An 11282-nucleotide genomic window follows, 5' to 3' on the forward strand; every position below is an offset into this window, starting at 1 on the left:
CGTTTAACTCCAGACAGCAGCATGTACTTGGCGTTCAACGCCAAGTTACGTCGTCAATTTCCGAATAAAGTATGAACTATTATATATTGCTGGAAATCTCTGGATGTCTACTTTCCAACTACGTTGAGAGCGCGCCATTTGGAGTTCTATAGCTCCAGAAAATCTATTTCGAGTGCAGGGAGGTCAGATTCCAACAGCATCAGCAGTCCTTTTGTCAACCTTTTTCAGAGTTTTGCTCAAATCCCTCAATTTCAGCCAGAAATTACCTGAAATCACAGAAAAACACACAAACTCATAGTAAAGTCCAGAAATGTGAATTTTAACATAAAAACTAATGAAAACATCCCTAAAAGTAGCTTGAACTTACTAAAAACTACCTAAAAACAATGCCAAAAAGTGTATAAATTATCCGCTCATCACTCATCTTCTGCATAAAGGTTTACTAGCTCTAAGCAAGCAGACAAACTATTTAACCATTGCCTATTTCTAGTTTAGCTTTATAACCTTTAGCAAAGACAAAAGAATTCATAAATGGTTAGCTTGTTGCATCAAAAACATTGGCAAGGAATTAAGTTTGGTGTTCCCACACCAAAGTAAGTTTGAAAGCCATACTCAATTCATGCATACTAACCATTTGCTTAAGGGCTTGAGAAGCAAGCAACTTTTGAGGATTATGTAGGAAAACAGCCAATAATTGAAGACAGTCTGCATTATGACTAAAAAAGGGACACAACAGAAGGAAGAATGAAAAGCTGCAACCCAATAGGTTATATTTACATCTAATCCCTATTGCTGAGAAATATTTTAAAAAAATTGGGAATCCCCATATGTCTGGCTAAAGTGTTCATTTAGTTTTAAGTGGAAATGCTTGCCATGAATGCTGATCTGCATAATGTTTGTCATCCATCATTAGCTTGAATTTTGTGTTATTTCCTTGCTGTTTGAAAAAAAGGAAAAGGTTTGAAATAGAAAGTGAATGTCCAATGTTGTAGAAATGTGAATGAAAGTTAGTGGTGGTATTTGCTTGATTTAATGAATAGCTCATAAAATAAATGCTGCATAATAACATGATTTCTTGAAGTATGAACTAGCTTGCTGTTACAAAGTCTGCTATTAATGAAATTCCCTTGAGAAAGAATCAAAACAAAAAAAGAAAATAAAGAGAAAAGCCAAGAATTGGCAAAGAAACAAACAATAAGGCTAGACACTAATAGCTTGGATCCTAGGACATATGCCTGTGGTGTTTGTGTACTAGGATATGCTTGGACAAGTAAGTTCTGAGGAGTATTTTGAAACTTGGCCACTTAGATAAACTGATTTGGGATTGCCAACAGAAACTCCACTATCAAGAGCAACCTAGCTACAAAACACTTAGTAATCCAAAGAGATGATGTGCATCAATGCTCCTAGGAAGAAAATGTGAGCCATGTGTCTGTGGTGAAGAAATGTTGAGCAAAACTAAGCCAAAGGTTACTGCAACATTTGCCACCAAGCCTTCAATGAGTAATAAGCTCTCTAAGCAAAATAAGAAAGGAAAAGCTAGCAAGGGATCAAGAAAATGCAAAGCATTGTAGCAGCAATCTTAGTGAACCTTTGGGGAAAACATTTTCTATATAGCAGCAAGTAATAAATGAGCTACCATTGATCTGCATAAAACCCCATGAACCAAGTTCAATTATCTGCTAAATAAGGACATGCATACTTCTCTGTTTCATTTCATCTTCTCTTATGTTTAGTGCTTGCTTGGGGACAAACAAGGTTTAAGTTTGGTATTGTGATGACAAGTCATCTTATGCTAGCTTTTCAAGCATTTTTCACTTGTTTCATAAGGTTTTATGCACTTTCTTGCATTGTAAGTAAGTGGTTTGGAGTGAAATTGCATGGTTTTGTTGAATCAATCAACCATCCTTTATTTGACATTAATCATGAGGTTTAAGCTAAATTTAATTGGATTTTGAATGATTTACAAACTTTGTGAATTTGGTGATACTTTGATTGGTTGTTTTGATTACTTGTAGGTGAAGAAGAGAAAGAAACAAGGAAAGTGTGGCCTAAGGAAGAAGAAAAGCGTGGCCTATGGAAGAAGGAAAGCGTGGCACGTCAAAGGAGAAGCTATAGTGCTCTCTCAAAGAGCTCAGCGCTTTCTATGAGAGCCCTACTCAAGGCCAAGTGGCGTTGGAATTTTTGCTAGTAAAGAATTTTGTAAAAATATAGTCGTGTTGTGATTATAGATTCTAAACCAACAGAAAATCCCTTCGTACAAACGTTTTGGTTGTCACAAGTAACAAACCCCTTTAAAATTGACAACCGAAGTATTTAAACATCGGGTCGTCTTCTCAAGGAATTGCAGGAGGTATGTTCTTATTATTGGTTATGCAAAGGTATATTTTGGGGTTTTAAAAAGGGTTGAACAAGTAATTTAATTGATAAGAAAACTAAATAAATGACTATAAAATAAACTCTTGGCAAGATATGAGAAATCAGAAGTCCTATCCTAGTTATCCTTATCAGGTGTGATGAGAATTGGGTTTCAATCCCACTTAGTTAACCTTTACTAAAGCAAGGGAAAGTCAAGTGGACTAATTAGTTTGATCCTCAAGTCCTAGTCAATCCTTGTGGGAAGACTAGCTTTAGAGCGATCTAGATCAATTAGAATCTGCCAATTTCAACCACTGCTGAGTTTGACAACTCAAGAGTTACCAATTAATCAACCAAAGCCAAAAGGGAATAAAATCTACTTGAATGAAAATAATTTGGATAGAGCCCAAGCATCAATAACATAAATTAGAGAAAACAATCATAAGTCTGAAATACCTCAATTGCATTAATAAAATAAAATCAATCCAAACATGAAGAGTCATAAGCCAAATAAGCAACATCAATAATTAACAATTAAGAGAAGTCGAAATAAAAAGATATTGAACCTAATAGAAAGGTGAGATAAAAATATTCCTAAGTTCTAAAAATCCTAATCCTAATCCTAAGAGAGAGGAGGGAACCTCTCTCACTAAAAACTACATCTCAATCCTAAAAAGTGTGTATTCTCTCTATATGCTTTATGAATGGGTGGATTCCTCCATTTATAATCCTTCAATTTGTGTTCTCTAGGTTTGGATCTGGGCCAAAAAGAGCCCAAAAATCGCTGAAAACGAGATCTGCAAATTCTACAGATCGCGCACGTCACACGTCCGTGTGGGTCACGCGGTCGCGTCGTTTGGAGTGTTGCTCTTCCACGCGGTCGCGTCAGTCATGCACCTGTGTCAGTTGTATTTCGCAAGTCACGCGTTCGCCTCATCCATGCGCTCGCGTCGATTCCTTTTTGTGCGAACCACACGTTCGCGTCGTCCATGGGGACGCGTCACCGCTAGTTTCTTCAAAAACTCCATTTTATGCTTTCCTTCCATTTTTGTATGTCTCCTTTCGATCCTTTAAATCATTCTTGCCTTAGAAGATCTGAAAATACTTAACACACAAATCATGGCATCGAATGGCAGTACAAGGTAATTAAAATTAATATTTTTAAAGCCTAGGAAAAATGTTTTTCACATACATCACATAATAAGGAAGGGAAAGTAAAACCATGCAATTTCACATGCATAAGTGGGTGAAGGATTGAATAAATCACTTAAATTCAGCACAAAATATATCATAAAATATGGTTTTATCAACCTCCCCACACTTAAACAATAGCATGTCCTCATGCTAAATCCAAGAGAAAGAATAAGGTAAAATGGTGGAATCTCATGCAATGCAATCTACTCTAAATGCAACTACCTAAATGAATCATGCAAATCTAGTTATTATTCACCTATATATAAAGCTTTACATGTAGTTAAATTAAGTCACATTCTCAAGGGATCATATGCGCATAGCCAACCTTAGATAATATTAAAGCACTTTTACAATTAAGATGGGTAAATAAAATATTTTTCAAACTTGCAAGACAATCAGCAATTTAAGCAGAGATATATGTTGATGAGCTATGGAACCTTCACTGGATTTTGTGTTTACTCTCTAGTCACTCAGTGTTTATTGGGTTAATCACTCTATTCTTCTTTTTATCCTTACTTTCGATAACTTTGTTCTTCATCTAACCAATCAACAATCATAGAATATAGGCATACAAAAATCATGAGGTCTTTAATTAAGGTTGTAATGGGGCCAAGGTAAAGGTAAGGGTATATGTATAAGGCTAAGTGAGCTAATTAAGTGAATCCTTGATTAGTCTAAGATCTCACCTAACATACATGTTTTTACATAAATCAAAGTTTCTTAACCTATTTGCCCAAACTTTCCCACTTTATGTTGCAAACTCATGCATTAAAGTCAACTTTGTCTCATGTGCATTGACTCTTTTTATTTTGTAACTGGGGAATTTCTTTGTGTTCCCTTATTGAAAATAAAACTTTTTTTTATGCACATGGTAATTTAATTATTTTGATTTCACATGAGCATGCTTCCCAAATTTTTACATAACTTGTTCAATTTAATTTGCTACTTTTTCTATCATCCCATGTTCCCATAAAATTTCCCACACTTAAATTTTACACAGTATCTATCTTAAGCTAATTAAGGATTCAACTTGGGATTTTTATTTTGTTTTTCGGCTTAAGGATAGTAATGTGGTTATAAAGAAGAAGGGGATTAAAAGGCTCAAGGGGGGCTAACAAGGATGGCATAAAAGGTAGGCTTATTTGGGATAAGTGAGTTAAAAATTCAAACATGGCCTCAATCCTATCTTAGTATGTATCTATATTCTATATTGGACATATAGATTAAAGCAAAGTAAAGAACACTAGAATAAAAAAGGAGGACGGAACACACAGGAATAAAATATTATGGTTTAAATGTAACCATGCAATTAAGCTCGAAACTCATAGGTTGTGTGTTCTCTAACTCAAAAATCATATATCAGTTATATGTCAAGCAAGTAAAAATTAAGAGTTCCCATTATTCTCAATGTAAAATATATTGGATGGCTTTAAAGTTTTAGTATTCCTCCTTGATGAAATGTTGTTACTAACTAACATGTAATGCTATATATACAGGGTGTGTGGATTGATTCTGTTAAAGTTTCTAGCTTACTTCCTTTTTATTTTCAATCTAAGCTAAACTATCATATGCCAAAAAGGGTAACTATACTAATTAATCCACTTAATAAATAACTAGTAAACTAAGGTGCAAATCAAGCTAAAATATCCAAGATGTATACATATAGCTCAAAGTGCATAATACAAAAAGTACAATAAAAGCAAAAGAGAGAAATGTGCAATAATACAGAAAATGGACAAAATAAGAAGAGAGTTTGTAGTGGTTCACCAAAATAAATAGATGCCAGAGATGGCGACCTCTCCACACTTAAATAATAGCATCCTCCTTGATGCTCACTCAAGTAGGGTGTGACGAAATGCCATCTCCGGAAGGATGGGCTACTGGTGTCTCGATGGTAGGCTGAGGGCCTGCAGTCGCTGTGAGGATCGGAGGAGTGGTCTGATGCAGCGGGGACTCTGTCCGTAGAGGAACCTCCGGATCTGTGGTCTGTAGCTGGTGGTGCTCCTCATGATGTGGTGCAGTGTGGCCGGGAGGGGTGGTTGAGAGGGGGAGAGGTGCAGAGGAGAGGAAGAAGAAGAAGTGGAATGGGGGCGTGACGGGTAGGGTTTCGCGTCACTAGGGGTTAGTAAATTTGAATCCACACGATCGCGTGGGAGACGCGGTCGCGTGGCTAGGTGGATGGGGGGCTGATGCGATCGCGTGGCTGACGGAATTGCATGGGTTAAAAGAGAAGATGGGTGAAGCAGATGCGTGACGCACGCGACTGCGTCGCTGGAATTTGTGCTAGACGCACGATTTCAGCGTCGTTTTAGCGCAACTCTCTGTTTGATATAGGGGATCATAATATCCGCGCGACGCGATCGTGTCGCTCACGCTTTCTCATGGGATGGGTATTGTGTAAGTGACGCGTTCGCGTCAGGGACGCGCACGCGTGGGTTGTTTTGTGCTAAATGCACACTAGCCGCACGATTCCAGCCCAACTTTCTGGGCTTTGAATCTTTACACCGATATCCAGATCACGTGTTCGCATGGGTGACGCGGACGCGTGGGAGGTATTTTCTGCAAATGACGCGATCGCGTGGGGCACGCGGTCGTGTGGAACAATTTGAGCCAAAGGCATACCTCCAGCCTTGCTTCAGCATAAGTCTCTGTTCACTTTCCCTTTCTTTTAGTACACTTGTGACGCGGACGCGTCAGCGACGCTATCGCGTCGCGTGCTCTCTCTTCTTTTTATGTGCAGTATGCAGAATGCAATGCTAATATGAATGTCATGCATGATTCCAGGTTCAATAAAAACTCAAAAACAAACAAAATAGACTAGAATTAAAACTGAAGAGGGACGATCATACCATGGTGGGTTGTCTCCCACCTAGCACTTTTAGTTAAAGTCCTTAAGTTGGACGTTTGAAGAACTTCCTGCTATGGTGGCTTATGCTTGAATTCATTCAGAAATCTCCACCAATGCTTGGAATGCCAGCGTCCTCTGGGGTCCCAAACAAGGTACGTAAAGCCCTTAGGTGAGTTTAAACAGGCTTGCAGGCTTTCGGAGTGTTGAATGGTAGAATAGATTCTAGGATCCCAAACTCTACTTTTACACCCATTTTTATCTTGATCAGCATTTTTCCAGTCGGGTGGTGAATAATCTGAATGTTCACTGCAGTGACCAAACAGCTTCCGAGATCCTTCCAATTGAGCTTGACACCAATTCTTGCACCTCAAATTGAAGTGTGAAACCTCAGTGAATCTTGCACACCAGCTTTGAGTGCGAGTCATTTCCCGTTTGCTTTTAAAGCCGCAAAGAGCTCTAAGTTAGCCATCTATCTCAAGTAAACCATATTCAAGTAGAAAAGTAAAGATGAAAGTCAAGGATTTTACCCACTTGAAGTTCATATTTGGTGGTAATGGCCATGGGATAGGTGTTTCCGGTGGTTCTACAAGACTTACTCCCTTGTGGTCTTTAGTGAATTCCTCCATTTCTTGGCAATTTTCTTCCAATTCAACCCTGTCTTGATCAAAGTCACCGATGTCTTCCTCATCATTGGAGTCATAATTAGGAGGTTGAGAAAAGTCGACCTCTGCATCATCTTCGTATTCACTTGGGGAAGATTTTCCTGTCTCAAAGAATTCACTTGCGGATGCAAGTTCATCACTAGGAGGACTTGACTGGTGACTATCGTTATCAAGGAAACTTGAGTCTTATGTCATTCCATCCAGTTCCTCATAATATACCTGCCTTGGGGGTTGTGCACTATCCTTCTTAGCATTAATTGTAACGTCCTCGACGAAATTCTCCACAACTCTGGATTCCTGCGGAGGTTCAGCATCTCCTAAATCTTCACCAACTCTTCTTCTTCTATAATGACAGCGTCCTCTACTTGTTCCAGTACGAAGTTATGCTCTATGTTGTCCACTTGAGCTTCTTGTGTCTTCTTCACAATACATTCTTCATTAGATTCTCCACATGAAGCCATGGGAGTCTGTTGAGTGTCCGAACGTCTGGAAGATAATTGATTTATTGCTTGCTCCAGTTGATGAAGGGTTACATTAAATTGGTTTACTGATTCTTCGAAGCAAACCTATGATTCTTAGCTTGATGCATATGGACATGGTGTGTAGGAGAGTGGTGGTTTTTGGGAGTAATTGGATTGGCGTTGGGGCGGATAAGGATCATGTGGTAGTGAATGGTGAAAAGAAGATTGTGAGTATGGTGGGTTGAGGTTGTGTTGAAAGGATGGTCTCTGAGCATAGGGTGGGGCTTGTTGGTAGCTACAAGGCGGTCCACCATATCTATCAGCTTGGTATGCATTGTAGAATGGTCTCTATCCATGATATCTAGGAGGGTGTTGTTGCCTAAAGGGGTGATCAGATCCTCTTGGCTCCATCCATCTTTGATTGCTTAGACCGTGATGCATAGTCCTGTTATGGCTTCCATTCCTTTCAACAAAATTAGAACCAAACTCAAAGCGAGAGGGGTGAGAATTCATAGTAGCTATCAGAAATAAGAAGGGAAAACAAAAAACAAATAAACAAGTAAAAGAAAAAATATTTACAATAATCGATAATAAGGCACACGTTTGCAATTCCCCGACAACAGCGCCATTTTAACGTTGGGATTTTTGCTAGTAAAGAATTTTGTAAAAATATAGTCGCGTTGTGAGTATAGATTCTAAACCAACAGAAAATCCCTTCGTACAAACGTTTTGGTTGTCACAAGTAACAAACCCCTTTAAAATTGATAACCGAAGTATTTAAACCTCGTGTCGTCTTCTCAAGGAATTGCAGGGAGGTATGTTCTTATTATTGGTTATGCAAAAGGTATATTTTGGGGTTTTAAAAAGGGTTGAACAAGTAATTTAAATGACAAGAAAAATATTCTCTTGGCAAGATATGAGAAATTGGAAGTCCTATCCTAGTTATCCTTATCAGGTGTGATGAGAATTGGATTTTAATCCCACTTAGTCAACCTTTACTAAAGCAAAGGAAAGTCAAGTGGACTAATTAGTTTGATCCTCAAGTCCTAGTCAATCCTTGTGGGAAGACTAGCTTTAGAGCGATCTAGATCAATTAGAATCTGCCAATTTCAACCACTGCTGAGTTTGACAACTCAAGAGTTACCAATTAATCAACCAAAGCCAAAAGGGAATAAAATCTACTTGAATGAAAATAATTTGGATAGAGCCCAAGCATCAATAACATAAATTAGAGAAAACAATCATAAGTCTGAAATACCTCAATTACATTAATAAAATAAAATCAATCCAAACATGAAGAGTCATAAGCCAAATAAGCAACATCAATAATCAACAATTAAGAGAAGTCGAAATAAAAAGATATTGAACCTGATAGAAAGGTGAGATAAAAATATTCCTAAGTTCTAAAAATCCTAATCCTAATCCTAAGAGAGAGGAGGGAACCTCTCTCACTAAAAACTACATCTAAATCTAAAAACTACATCTCAATCCTAAAAAGTGTGTATTCTCTCTATATGCTTTATGAATGGGTGGATTCCTCCATTTATAATCCTTCAATCTGTGTTCTCTGGGTTTGGATCTGGACCAAAAAGAGCCCAAAAATCGCTGAAAACAAGATTTGCAAATTCTACAGATCGCGCACGTCACGCGTCCGTGTGGGTCACGCGGTCGCGTCGTTTGGAGTGTTGCTCTTCCATGCGGTCGCGTCAGTCATGCACCTGCATCAGTTGTATTTCGCAAGTCACGCGTTCGCCTCATCCATGTGCTTGCGTCAATTCCTTTTTGTGCGAACCACACGTTCGCGTCGTCCATGCGGACGCGTCACCGCCAGTTTCTTCAAAAACTCCATTTTATGCTTTCCTTCCATTTTTGTATGTCTCCTTTCCATCCTTTAATCATTCCAGCCTTAGAAGATCTGAAAATACTTAATACACAAATCACGGCATCGAATGGCAGTACAAGGTAATTAAAATTAATATTTTTAAAGCCTAGGAAGCATGTTTTTCACATACATCACATAATAAGGAAGGGAAAGTAAAACCATACAATTTCACATGCATAAGTGGGTGAAGGATTGAATAAATCACTTAAATTCAGCACAAAATATATCATAAAATATGGGTTTATCACCAAGGAAGCAAAGCAAGGAATGCTGTGCTCTCCTTGTTAACCGAGCACCAAAGAAGCAAGGCAAAAATCACAATGCTCAGTTAACACAGTTAACTTTATCAGGCTCCATCCAAATTAAATCCAAGGAGCAATGTTTACTAGTGAAGGCCACAAGGTTCGAACCCATGAGTCAAGGGATCAAGAAAAATGCTCCTTGCAAGGAAAATAAGCAAAAATTGGCTGAAATGCATTCACAGGGAGTTCGAACCAAGGAGCTGAGGAGCACTACCTTGGGTTATTCTCCAAAATTGGAGCTGAAGTGCTCAAAGCAAACCTCGAAGGGAGGCTCCCATCTCAGGCAAAGAGTACTTATCTCTCCCTACTCACCGAGCGCTGTTGACACGGACAAGGGGCTGGGAACGCAACAAACCTAGCAATTTGACACGGCCAAAGGAGCTTGGTGCGCAAGACTTGGCAAGGCTTGGATGCTGCGCTCTTGCCATTAACCGAGCGCTACCCTGATGCATGTCCAAGGAGCTTGTCACACAAAATTTGAAGGCCAAGGCAAGGGGATGCTGCGCTCACTCCACCAACCGAGCATTGCCCTGGGAGTGTGATGAGCGGATATTTTATACGCTTTTGGGGGTAATTTCATGTAGATTTTAGTATGTTTTAATTAGTTTTTAGTAGAATATCATTAGTTTTTAGGCAAAAATCATATTTCTGGACTTTACTATGAGTTTGTGCATTTTTCTATGATTTCAGGTATTTTCTGACTGAAATTGAGGGAGCTGAGCAAAAATCTGATTTAGGCTGAAAAAGGACTGCTGATGCTGTTGGATCCTGACCTCCCTGCACTCGAAGTGGATTTTCTTGAGCTACAGAAGTCCAATTGACGCGCTCTCAATTGGGTTGGAAAGTAGACATCCAGGGCTTTCCAGCAATATATAATAGTCCATTCTTTGTGCAAAGATAAATGACGTAAACTGGCGTCTGGCGTCCAGCACCAGAAACAGGTTACAAGTTGGAGTTCAACGCCCAAAACACGTTACAACCTGGCGTTCAACTCCAGAAACAGCCCAAGCACGTGAGAGGCTTAAGTTTCAGCACCAGCACACACCAAGTGGACCCCAGAAGTGGATTTCTGCACCAATTATCTTAGTTTACTCATATTCTGTAAACCTAGGTTACTAGTTTACTATTTAAACAACTTTTAGAGACTTATTTTGTACCTCATGACATTTTCAGATCTGAATTTTATACACTTTGACGGAATGAGTCTCTAAACCCCATTGTTGGGGGTGAAGAGCTCTGCAGCGTCTCGATGAATTAATGCAATTGTTTCTATTTCTCCATTCAAACGTGTGTGTTCCTATCTAAGATGTTCATTCGCGCTTAATTATGAAGAAGTTGATGATCCGTGACACTCATCACCTTCCTCAATTCATGAACGTGTTCCTGACAACCACCTCCGTTTTACATCAGATTGAATGAGCTTCTCGTAGATTCCTTAATCAGAATCTTCGTGGTATAAGCTAGAATTGATGGCGGCCACTCTTGAGGATCTGAAAAGTCTAAACCTTGTCTGTGGTATTCTGAGTAGGATTCAAGGATTGAATGGCTGTGACGAGCTTCAAACTCACGATTGCT

This window comes from Arachis duranensis, chromosome 2 (genome assembly GCF_000817695.3).
Source record: "Arachis duranensis cultivar V14167 chromosome 2, aradu.V14167.gnm2.J7QH, whole genome shotgun sequence".
NCBI lineage: Eukaryota > Viridiplantae > Streptophyta > Magnoliopsida > Fabales > Fabaceae > Arachis > Arachis duranensis.